Source organism: Topomyia yanbarensis, chromosome 2 (assembly GCF_030247195.1).
Source record: "Topomyia yanbarensis strain Yona2022 chromosome 2, ASM3024719v1, whole genome shotgun sequence".
Lineage (NCBI taxonomy): Eukaryota > Metazoa > Arthropoda > Insecta > Diptera > Culicidae > Topomyia > Topomyia yanbarensis.
In genome coordinates, this window is record NC_080671.1 from 14,480,245 (window position 1) to 14,492,443 (window position 12,199).

The 12,199-nt window shown below is 40.8% G+C and overlaps 1 protein-coding gene across 3 annotated transcripts in view; it reads right to left on the reverse strand.

The window, feature by feature from the left end:
• LOC131681289 (potassium voltage-gated channel protein Shaw) overlaps positions 1-12,199 on the reverse strand; it is a 352,113-nt gene that overhangs the window by 16,272 nt on the left and 323,642 nt on the right. The gene's annotated exons all lie outside the window — the stretch shown is intronic.

Sequence of the window (12,199 nt, forward strand, 5' to 3'; positions counted from 1 at the left end):
AAAATTAAAAGAATAGGTTTTTTTTCGCGATTTAAATTTTTCACATAAAGTTTTGTTTTTGCGCAAAATGACAATTTTTTCTCAGTGTATATTTTTGAAATTTTGTTATAAAAAAATTTAAGTAATGCCCGCAAAAACGTCTACGCCCTTTTGAAAAATTGCTCTTGTATCAAAACATTGCAATTGTCAGAGAAAATAATGGAGATTCAAAAACTAAACACAAGTGCAAAGTTTTGTTCGAATCGACGATGGTCATTTTTGCGGTCAACATCTATATACGTTGGGATACTGTATAAAATGTCATTACATTCGACGACGTGTTTCAAGTTGTCCTGTGAAGCAAATGATTCTGCTTGACTAATGTTATTGAACATAATTAGTACCGCAAGACGTAAATGGTGGAATTGCATCCGATTAACTTCTGCTACGTTGAGCTTCATGTTCACTTTCAACAATTGCTCCACTTCACGAATCGATAGTCTAGCCGGACACTTCGAGTAGTCAACAGCAGCACAGTTTGCTAGCAACGGCGTATAAACTTGTTTAGCATTGTCACTCATTGTTTGTTCACGTTACACACACTAGGTAGAAGGAATCAATTTTTGCTTTTGCAAAAAGAGCAAGCGGCGCGTAAATTTGATTACTTGCCCTGCTATAGCAGTGGAGCGATTTCTAGCTTCTGAACTGAGCGAGATAAGAAACCGGACTGAGTACAATTCTGTAACGTAATGTTCTAGCTCATTAACCTATGTTCTATTTTGTGCTATCCCTTCTTCCCCGAAAAGTGTTACGTAATTTATGAATGGTCTCTAATTGGAAGCAGCTAAGATATCAGCACTGAATCGATGGAATACTTAAAGCCATACAAATCGGCATATATTCGATGGAAGAAAACGCCCAATATTTGCACAACCTGGCACGGAAGAGGTGTTAGATGTAACTCTCTGCTCTGACAGTACTGCGCATGAGTTGGCAAACTAGCTCGTCCGAACGAGTTCAAACCGTCGCTATCTGATCATGAATCGTTCATCTTTCAACATTTTAACACCTCCATAGATATCCTTACATATCGTAATCCTAGATCTACGAACTGGGCTCTCTGTGAAGGGTGACTTGGATCATGGATAATAGAAAACACTCATAGTAGCAGCATATAAGAGGCTTGTTCGCTTAGAGCTATGCGTGCTTTTAGAGGAACGCTTTGGTGAAATGCCAAAATTACTGCCTTGACATCTTTTCAGGTGGTTCTAACTCTAGGGATTTTCCTCGTATAGTTATGACAACCGATGGATCAAATGAGCGCTTGAAAGTTTCGCTCTGGGCGAAATATGAAAATATGGTTGCATCCGAACATGTCAACGGTTGACGTAGCTTGCACACTTGTTTTTAAGCAAAGGCTTTTCTGTGGAGTGTGCGGCGAAAGTTGTTGAAGAATTTGTTGCTTTTTTCAAGCACAATTGCAGTTTGATTTTTTGTGTTTCGAATACGCCTCGTCAGTAATTAACTAGCACCAACTGGGCCTTTTGCCCCTAATGCGCAAATTAGTTTTTCATTTTTCCCTTTTGGGAATTAATATGTCACGTTTCAGTATTATTCGCATGATCTTTGTGAGTCTGAATACATAACCTTGTATCATTTGATATGTAAGTGCCAGGAAGTAGTTCAAGTGCGTATAAGGATATATTATTGTGTGGTAAAGAGCTATAGGCTTTATCAGTAGGATTCATTATTCCACCGGGAGTGAAGAATCAGCAAATGCCAAATGGATAGTTCGGTTGAAAGAATAACTACACTTTTTTATCCCCAAAAGTACTCTACAAAAGGGTTTTCTCGATCTAGACGAATTCTATTAAGATCGTGGAAGTTAAGATTTATATCGAAAGTTAATCAAACAGTGTAGTAAAATTTTGAAAGAATTGATTTTCGAGAGGATATTTCTGCAACTCTACCATAGAACAGTGATCGAATCGGTGACCTCGTTCGATGAATTAGCCATCCAAGGACAGTTTATTAGTCCAATACTGGACTGAGAGTCTGTTTAAAGAAAGGGGACACTTGGGGTTTGCGGTGTCTCTGGAAGTAATTGACATTCCTTGTTGGAATTCAACTTTTCATGTCCGGGAGCAAATTTATTTGGCTTTAGCGCATCACTTTCGTTGGCGTTTGTCGCTCTGCGCGGCCGTTGACATTGAGACATTTGCTAGCTAGAACTGGTTTCTTTTCTAGACCACATTCAAAGAAGCTCGATACAAACAACAAAAAGTAATAAAAAGCAAAGAATTATGAGACATCAAATTACGTCCTTAAAAATATCATCATTAAATATCACCACATAAAGTGCACTTCTGGCTCAATTCCGTTCCAAGCATATACACCAGAGGTTTTCAACCCAGAATCAATCCCCCAGCGGTGAATTTAGCGATGCTAGTGTTAAACAAAAATTATAGGTAACTAAGTAGTTTCAGTAGGAAATGTTTAATAGGTTTCTATTGTAACTCAGAATGAATGTTTGAAAGATATCAAATCATGTTTGTTTAATAATTACATTTATTTGACTTTTCCCTGGGAAAGGACATTCTGGAAGGGGTATGTGGGATGAAACAGGTTGAACACCACTGATATATACAATTTTCCCGGAAAAGATCTAGCTCGTCTCGTTAAGAATTTTATGATTAGATTTAGGATGCTGAATATGCTTCCTCGTGAACAGAACAAAGGCTACATGTTTTATCGCCGTTTCTAATGCAAGGATGAACAATTGACCCATCGCCCGTTGATAGTAGTCCACACAAAAAGGAAAGAAAAAAAGTTTTGTTATATCGTTACGCTGGGGAAAACGGTTGACTGGACATGGTAAATGAAATTTTTGGCACCAGGTGAGGAGGCTTACACTGACGGTAATTTCCTTTTTGTGAACCAGGGTAATTTTTGCTTGCTGCGCTGCTGGACGTACGAACATCACCGCAAGGACTAATTCCGGTAGATTTGCAGGAGACGGAAACAAAGCTAGGCTAAATAGCTCCTGTTCATTGCACAAACAGCGGGTCGGTGGGATAATCCTACGTTTCAAGGGATCGAAATTGTCACGATCATTAGAGGCGAAAGGAAGAATGAGCGAAAGAAAGTGAATGGGTGAGCCTTGTTGGCGTGACTAACAGGACAGGAAACATGGTCAGCTGGAGTCTGGGGGATTGAATTGCTTTGCAACCGCTCTGTTTGCTCTGGCCCTGAACGGCTGTCTTGTCAGGCTGTCAGTGGTCAGTGGACGTAGGAAGGGTTTTACCCCGATAGCCACCAATGGTTAACCGTAATGCTTAATGGTGATAAACTGAGCGTTGAGTACCGGCCGAACCAAGCGTACGCAAAGTGGAAGTAAGAGCTGCGGCAGTTTCTTTTTATGTATTCATATTTTATGCGTTTAATCATTAGTTTTGTATCTTTTTATCCCTCCCATCTAAGACTAGCTCATTACCCTCTTATGGGGCTCTGTGAGATACTGTGAAGTATGGTGAATTTGAGAACAAAGCATCGGTGTAAACTTGTTGAAAGTACCAATATAATTTTTGACTAGGAGCAGCTTTCCTAAGCAGAGATTGATGACAATATCTAGTTTGTATAAAAAGTGTTACAAAAATAAGCTAACTTTGATGGCATAAACTTATTCCAAGAACACTGAGTGCCCGCTTTTCAAAATTACCCCATTCCATGGTTGAGCCGTTTTATATCACGAAAAATTACGACAGCTGCTTTCACTAGAAGCTTGTTTGCAAAAAAATGTTATAGTTTATGGTGATTGTCTGGTTGCAGGCAAAGCTCACATAAATCGAAACACTGAACTCGGAAGGCTATCTGAAATGGGTATGACTTTTATGCACCCGTTAAAGAGTTTATTGTGATTACTTCGCCATCTTTGTTCCATTATGTTAGGATCTGTAGCTGAGAGCCGAGGCAAGCTTAGTTCGCCTTGTAAGCCCCTTTCATCAGCTAATCCCGTTCTTTATACTATAAATTACATCAAAGGGAAATTCAAAACTAAGTTCGTTTCTCAAAGTGCCAGCACAACGGAAGGCTAATCTTATTTCCATCCGAAGCGTACCGTTGTTTATTTGATCAGTTTTCAGAGAGGCTGGTTGAAACATAAATAATTGATGCCAATTCTCTTTGTTGTCCGGCGTCCTAGTTGTGAGGGGGGAACGGGTTCTACGAATTGCTTCTGTTTGGTTGGCTGCTAACTCGAAGCAGTACCCGATCAAACACCAAATGCGATGCTGGTAGCATCAATCTTGTAAACCCCGGCAGTCTAATTTGTACCGGATGCCAGTCGAATCGTTCCGGTCATCTAACTTGATGAGGAAAAACCTATCGCTATCTGTTGTTATGATTATTTACTGTTCACTGGACAGATCCATAAAGTTATCGACATTTCAGATGCATTGCGTAGGTTCCTCTGTGATGTATTGCACTGTTCGTCTTGCATTCTCAGATACAACGAGCAGAAATAACATCAATAAACGTATTATAAAAATCTATCTTAATCCGCCTAATGATGTGTATGTGCCTTTCTCACATATGCACAATGCAGATTACGATTATCATAGCAGACTAGGGTAGATGAGCCCTTATTCGTCTCATTAGTCAGGATGTCACACTATTTCGTTGATAACTCGACTTAGAGTAACTGGATTGCGCTTAAATAGCTATCACGAGTTTTATCGATGGCGCTAGCGTTCTGTTTTAGGAGACGGTGACTGTCAGAAAGCACACGAGGGGTTTCATCAACTCCGTTACACTGTGCGCCAACATTCCCCGACCCGTTATGCCCCGAACTAGCTTCAGCCTTACAGCTCTCTAGCACATCTAATACAGCCAACCTAGTCGCCGGTCTTCGTACGATTCCTGATTTTGTTTGAACATCCGCCTGTCGTACTCGCCTATCTCGCCCAAGTATAGTCCTCACGACTCGCCCTCGCAACCAACTATTCCGTTTTTTCTCATCGACAATGATGACAAGGCTTAGTGTCTTGAAACCATTTGGTGCGACGAGTTAAAGTTGGCAAATACTCTTTCACCCAACGTGTCCAGAATTCTCCTAAAAGATTTTGCATCAAGTTCCAGTTGCACCTCATAGCAGTTCTGGCATCGACGAACTCCTTTACTGGCTGACCGACTCCACTGGAGCTAAGGAAATGGTTTGGAGTGATAGCTTCTTGGTTTGCGCTGTCCAAAGGGACGTAAGTCAACGGCCGAGTGTTTACAATTGCTTCTGATTCCGTAACCAATGTCAAAAACGTTTCATCGTTAGCAGACCTGGGAAAACCCTGGGATGCCATTGCCGTTTTTACTGAGCGCATCAGTCGTTCCCAACAGTCACCCATGTGGGGTGCGGCTGGTGGGTTAAAATGCCATTTCGTGTTGGCGTTTGCTTGAATTTCCAACGCCAGCTCGTTACTCGCTCCTTGAAAGTTTGTCCCGTTATCACTGAATATTTCCAGTGGAGATCCTCGTCTGGAAATGAAACGGCGTACTGCCATTTTGAAGGATTCAGTAGACAGGCTGTGAGCTACTTCCAAATGCACCGCCCTCACCGTCATACACGTGAAAAGGGCAATCCAACGTTTCGCCTGGCTTCTCCCTACCTTTATCAGAAATGGACCACAATAGTCGACGCCTACGTACGTAAATGGTCGAACATACGGCTTCAATCGTATGTCAGGAAGAGGGGCCATCCGTGGTGTTTGAGGTTTAGCGCTGTTTACCCGACACCACATACATTGTCGCGCCACCCTTTTCACAACTCGTCGTAGTTGTGCGACATGAAATCGTTTGCGAACTTCGTTCACCACTGTTTCTCCATTCGAGTGTGCAAATTTACGGTGATACCAGTCGACTAGAAGCTCAGTTGTCGGATGCCTTCTTGGTAGAATTATGGGGAATTACCTAGAATTACCTTGTATCGTAGGGGAGAAATTCTGCGTTCGACAAGCGAGACTCTAATCTAAGTACACCTAATTCATCGACCACTGCAGAGAGTTTTGAGATAGGACTGTTTCTTTCGATTTCAACTGGAACGGATAGTTTATGATCTCTATTCCACTGTAGAATCTTCACCTCCTCGGGATATTCTTCTATTTGAATTACCCTCCATATCGTACTCTCTGCTTGTCGTAGTTCTTCAGATGTAAGCATTCCCCTTGTGCCTGCGCGAATGCCATTGATGAAATGGTGCACATAACCGTTCCCATTTAGAGAAACGGGTTAATTCGATGATACTTTGAAACCCCGTCGTATGGACGAGTGTGTAGTGCTCTTGACTCGTTCGTAGTTCCTTTTGTGTAGCTGTTATTGGCCCAATGTGTTCTGGCCAAGATTCCTCGTCACCTAGGAGTAGGAATTCTGAGCTGCGATGCCATCTGCTATCAGGATCAAAAGACGGGCCAGCTCCCCACTTAGTTCCCAGGTCAGCAACGTTCAACTTTGTCGGTAACCATCGCCACTCATTCAAGGTTGTCTCCGAAAGAATCTCTCCAGCTCTAAACGTGACGTATTGCCGATATCACGCCAACACTGTCGTGGAATCCGTCCAGAAAAAACGTCTTGAAATATGTAGATTATGACTCTCACCAATCGTTTTTGCCAGGCGAGTTCCCAGCACTGCCGCCTGTAATTCCATTCACGGAACTGAGAGTGGTTTAAGGGGAGCAACTTTTGCCTTTGATGCCACTAATGCCAGCCTAGGTTGTCTGGCATCCACGATTCGGAAGTATGCGACACAACAATAAGCGGACTCACTTGCGTCTACGAAAACGTGTAGTTGTAAAGTCTTATAGCTTTCAGGGGTGTAGTTTGGAAAATAGCACCTGGGAATCTTGACCAAATGGATTGGTTTGAAGAAACTTATCCACTGGCACCATTTGTCTGCGATCTCGGGCGCAATTGGATCGTCCCAGCCGATCGCAGTCTTCCAAATCTCTTGGATAATAATCTTGCCATGAATCACGAATGCAGCTATAAACCCAAGCGGATCGAACAGGCTCATAACCACTTGGAGTACTTGCCGTTTCGTTGGGACGGTCTGTGCATCAATCAAAATCTGCAGATCGTCCCTGAAAGCTACGTCGAAGGAAAGCACATCTTCATCAGGTCGCCAAACCAACCCTAGAACTCGTTCTGCCGTGTTTTCTTGGTCCATCAGGAAATTCTTCACTCCGTCGTGATTGTGTTCCCCGACCTGCCGTAGAATTTGTTCGGAGTTAGAGAGACAGTTTCTTATTTCGAATCCGGCTTTGGAGTGCACAAACATAACGTCGAGAGCTATTTTTATCATCTCAGCCTCCGTGTCACGGCTGTCAAGGAAGTCGTCGACGTAGTGGTTCTCGTAGATCGCAGCAGCTGCCTCTGGATATTCCTTCTCATGCTCCGTTGCATTCAGGTTCTTTACGTAATGTGCAGTACATGGTGAACACGTAGCTCCGAAGGTAGAAACATCCATCATATAAATCTGTGGTGTATCTTCTTGATGATCTCTCCAAAGAAAACGTTGTGACTGTCGATCCGCCGGGCGGACATATACCTGATGGAACATCTCTTTGATATCGCCTGTCACTGCAAATTGGCGTTGTCGGAACCGACTGAGCACTTTTGGAAGTGGTGTTAACAAGTCTGGACCCTTGAGCATCATCGAGTTGAATAAGATTCCGTTAACTTTAGCTGCCGCGTCCCAAATGACACGAACCTTTTCGGGCTTTTTGGGATTCAACACAACACCCAGAGGCAAATACCACACCCTTTTTGAATCCGATATTTGTATTTCATTCACGGTAGCTTTATGAGCATACCCCTTGTCCTGATATTCGAGGATCTGTTTACTGACGTTTTTACGCAGCTCTGGAGCAGCCTGCAATCTTCGTTCCAGACATTTTAACCTCCTTTCGGCCATAGGAAAACTGTTGGGAAACTCCACTATGTCCTGTTTCCACAGCAGTCCAGATTCGAAACGGCTGTCAGTTGTCCGTATCGCTGTTTCCTTCAGAATACGCCTCGCTCGCTGGTCCTCTTCTGACTCTGGTGGTGGTATATTCCCAACTCCTAAAGTTTCTGTTTCTAGAAATCCTCGAACGAGATCGTGAAGGGCGCGGTCTTTCGAACACTCACAGATATGAAGCGATTGATTCATGCTTTGTCCCTCACAAATTTTCTCAAAAACCGACCAGCCCAATCGTGTTTTGGCAGCAACCGGTTCATTTGAACGCCTCTCTCGTTTTTTTAATATGATAGCAAGGTTCAAATTATCCAAGCCTATAAGGATTCTAGGAACTGCTCACTTATAGCTTTCTACAGGCAGACCTTTAAGGTATTCAAACTTCCTTGATAACGCATCGAAGTCCAACGTCTGTGTCGGTAATTCCAAACTTTTTACTGTGCGAACATTCGCCATGGAATATCGTTTGTCGCCATCGCCCACGGCTGAGATCTGCATCCTCTCTATTTTTCGTGATATAAGAAAAATATTCAAAGTCACGATCATTGTCTGAATAGTTAGAATAAGTTTCTTGAAAAAATGTTGCGAAGAGATTACAAATATCTTTTGAAGTTTCACCCTTTTTCCCATCTAAAGACATTTTTGGTGGGAAGTTGCATGGATTCAACTTAGTTTTGATGTAATTAAAAAAGTTTTTTGGGCATGACTTGATCTCATTTTCAGTTTTTGCATTATATACAGTTAGTGCCGAAGAAATAGCCAAAGTTAGTTGGTCACGAATGTTAAGGTATTTTTCCAAATTATCCTGATTATTGTGTTTTCTGTAAATTTTGTGAGCTTTTTGCTTCCGATTTTTCAAATTAATAATTTCCTTGTTGAACCAAACTGGATTTTTGGATGCATGATTTCGTCGTTTTTTCGTGAGTGGAACTTCCTCCTGTATTATTTGCCATAAAATATTATAAAAGATCTCCACTGCACATTCAACGTTCACTTGATTCTTTAAAAGGGACTGCCAATTAGCACTGCTTAATTTATATTTAATATTTTCATAATTTGCTTTTCTATAATCGAAAACGTCCTCGAAGTCACAATCAATGAAATTATAATTTTGTGTACAAAAATAGAGAATTCTATTGCTGTGTGAAACGTTTCATTTTTCCATAAGGGAGAATGAGATTCATCAACACAGAAATCTTCACTAATGTTTGTTAATAGCAGATCTAAATAACGATTGTGTTGATTTTTTATATGGTTTATTTGATTGAGTCCTAGCAATGCAATTTTCTCAATCATATATTGTAATGTTTCGTTTGCACCAACGACAGGAAGTAGAATGCTCTCATTTTCAGAGTGAGGAATAAAATCTAAGTTGCGCTGATTAGAATCATCATAAATATGAACTTTAAATTATGGAGGAAAATTAGAGATTATTTCTTCAGCTGCTTGAAAGAAAATCTCATATGTTGATTTGCAAGCTAGGTCCGGTGGAAAGTACACTGAGACAAAAATGTGGATTTCATCAGCGATATGTGCTTTAACCCATACATGTTCAAATTCTTTGAATTTTGGTGAGACAATAAAAACGGAATTAAATATAGATGAAACTGCGATGAGAACTCCTCCGCCTGACATTCTTTGGGTTAGCCGTACATCACAATCATCTCTAAAAACATTATAGTCACTACCAAAAACCTCTTCACTTTTTACATCCTCATTCCAACTTGTTTCGGTACCTAGAATTATCGAAAATGAGGAGCCTAATATATTCTTATGGATTTCGTTCATCTTTACGGCGCTCCTCATTCTATTAAAATTTTGACAGTAAACCAAAATTTCAGTGGCTTTCGAAGAAGTTGGTCGTGATTCGTTATTCGTAAAAATATTGTTTAAAACTATTGTACTGTTACCAGCTGCGTCATGCTTGTCCTGGTCTGCCTCTGAGAAGTGCGTTAAAATTGGCGAAAACACGAACGTTCACAGGAGCAAGATGAACAATGATGTTGATTGTTATGGTGATTGTTGTTAGGACCATTGTTGTTTCTATTGCAAATGCTGTTTCTGTTGTTGTTGTTGCTGTAACTGCTGTTTCTGTTTTCGTTGTGGTTGTTGTTATTTCTGTTGTAGTTGTTGTTGCTGTTGTTAATGTTGTTGTTTCTGTTTCTGTTGTGGTCGTTATTGTTTATGTTGTGCCTGTTTCTATTGAAGTTGTTGGTGGTATTATTGGACTTGTAGCTGTTGTTTTTGTTGCTATTGTTGTTGTTTCTATTTTGGTTGTAGTTGTGATTATTGTTATTGTTGTACTTATTGCGGTTCCTGTTCTTATTGCACTTGCTATCTTTGTTGTTGTAGTTGTTATTGTTATTACTGTTGATATTGCTGTATCTTGTACCCTGTTTTCTTCTCGATTTTTTACTCTTTGCTGCTTTATCTTTCTCTTTTTGTTGTTTAATACACACTAATACACACTAATACACGCCACACTCTTTTCGAACCAAGTGTGCGCCATCCATCTTTTGCCACTTGATTATGTTGCGAACCTGAGATAGCAGTTTTATTTGAAACGACGGTCAATTCGTCCATCAGACTGGGGGGAGACACCGCAGGTGTCAAACGAGCATTATTAACACTGGTTTCCAGGGTACTAATTGTCGCGGCAATTGCCCTTACTTCGTCTAAAATATCGTCGCCAACAGCGCTGGCTTGTGATTTTATTTCGTCAAGAGCATCACGAGCAGAAAACGACTGGTTACCGGTATGTTTCAATATTCTTATTCAAAAATTTGACTAATTATGTGAAAATCATTCCTACAACATTTTTTGTAGGATTTGTCATTTTTAGACTATAGCCATTTGAAAAAAAAACCTGTTTTAATCCACCTAGCGGTGCAATTGTGCCTTTCTCATTTCTCTAAACTATGGCACGGAGGCTTTTTATATTCAACATAATTGTGGAAATGTCCATTACATTCTTAGTACACTTTGCACTTATACACAATGGCATGCCAGCCACGAACTTGATGAGCCACGTGTCGACGTTGAAACACTTGAAACAAAAAAATATCATACTCCACTAGCCTAATCAGCATTAGATCAATGTTATCTGCTTGTTAACTCATTTTGTCATGCGGGGGTGGGTATGTGAGGAGGGCGAAAGTCCCATGAACGAACGACTCCTCAGCTTAAATTGGTATGCTTTGTGATATAGTGGTGGTTTAAAGATGATGGGGTTGAAAGGGAGGGGTATGAGGGCTGGATGGGGTGGTGGTCTGAGGGGTGATTTAAGGAGATTTTTAAAGTAGGGGACTGAACAGTAGAGGGGGGGTGTAACCCCTCTCCGTAAACCATCAACTACGCCCCTGTTAAAATCCAGAAACCTTATGCGAGTCGAAAAAAAAATTTGGCCGGGATTAGGTTGACGTTTTTCAGAGTGATTGCATAACCTTTCTATATGAGAAAGGCAAAAATGTGCCAAAATCCAAAAAAGTGAATCGTCGTCAAATTTTTTTTCGAGTTTGCATCAAATCTCGACGTTTTATGCATCTTGAACACATTTAGCATCAAAAATAAAAATTCTATTTTTAATTTTTCCTATAGTTTATATGAGAAATATCTGTGTGGCCGCACTCTGAAACCCGTAATTCCGGAACCAGAATTCCGATCGATCCAAAATTCAATAGCAGCTGATGGGAAGGTTGCACCTTTCATTTGAGACTAAGTTTGGGCAAATCGGTCCAGCCATCTCTGAGAAAAATGAGTGACATTATTTGACACATACGCACATACATACACACACACATACACACACATACACACACATACATACACACATACACACACATACAGACTTTTTCCGATCTCAACGAACTGAGTCGAATGGGATATGACATTCGGCCCTCCGGGCCGGGATTAGGTTGACGTTTTTCAGAGTGATTGCATAACCTTTCTTTATGAGAAAGGCAAAAATGGTAAAAAAAAAGTTTCACAAGTGGATATAATTCAATGGTCGAAATATTGTTCTTCAGGACGGATATTTAAATTTATTTTGTTGCAAGAGTGTAAATGAATTTTACTAGTCGAAGAACGCTTCACTGTCACACATACTATTACTCTTGCTTGGATACTTGTTTTCCCAGAAGCTACTTCCATATTTTCCAATTTAAGTATGGAATTGCGCAAAACAACTTTACCTGTAACAACACCTTCAATTACCCAGCACAC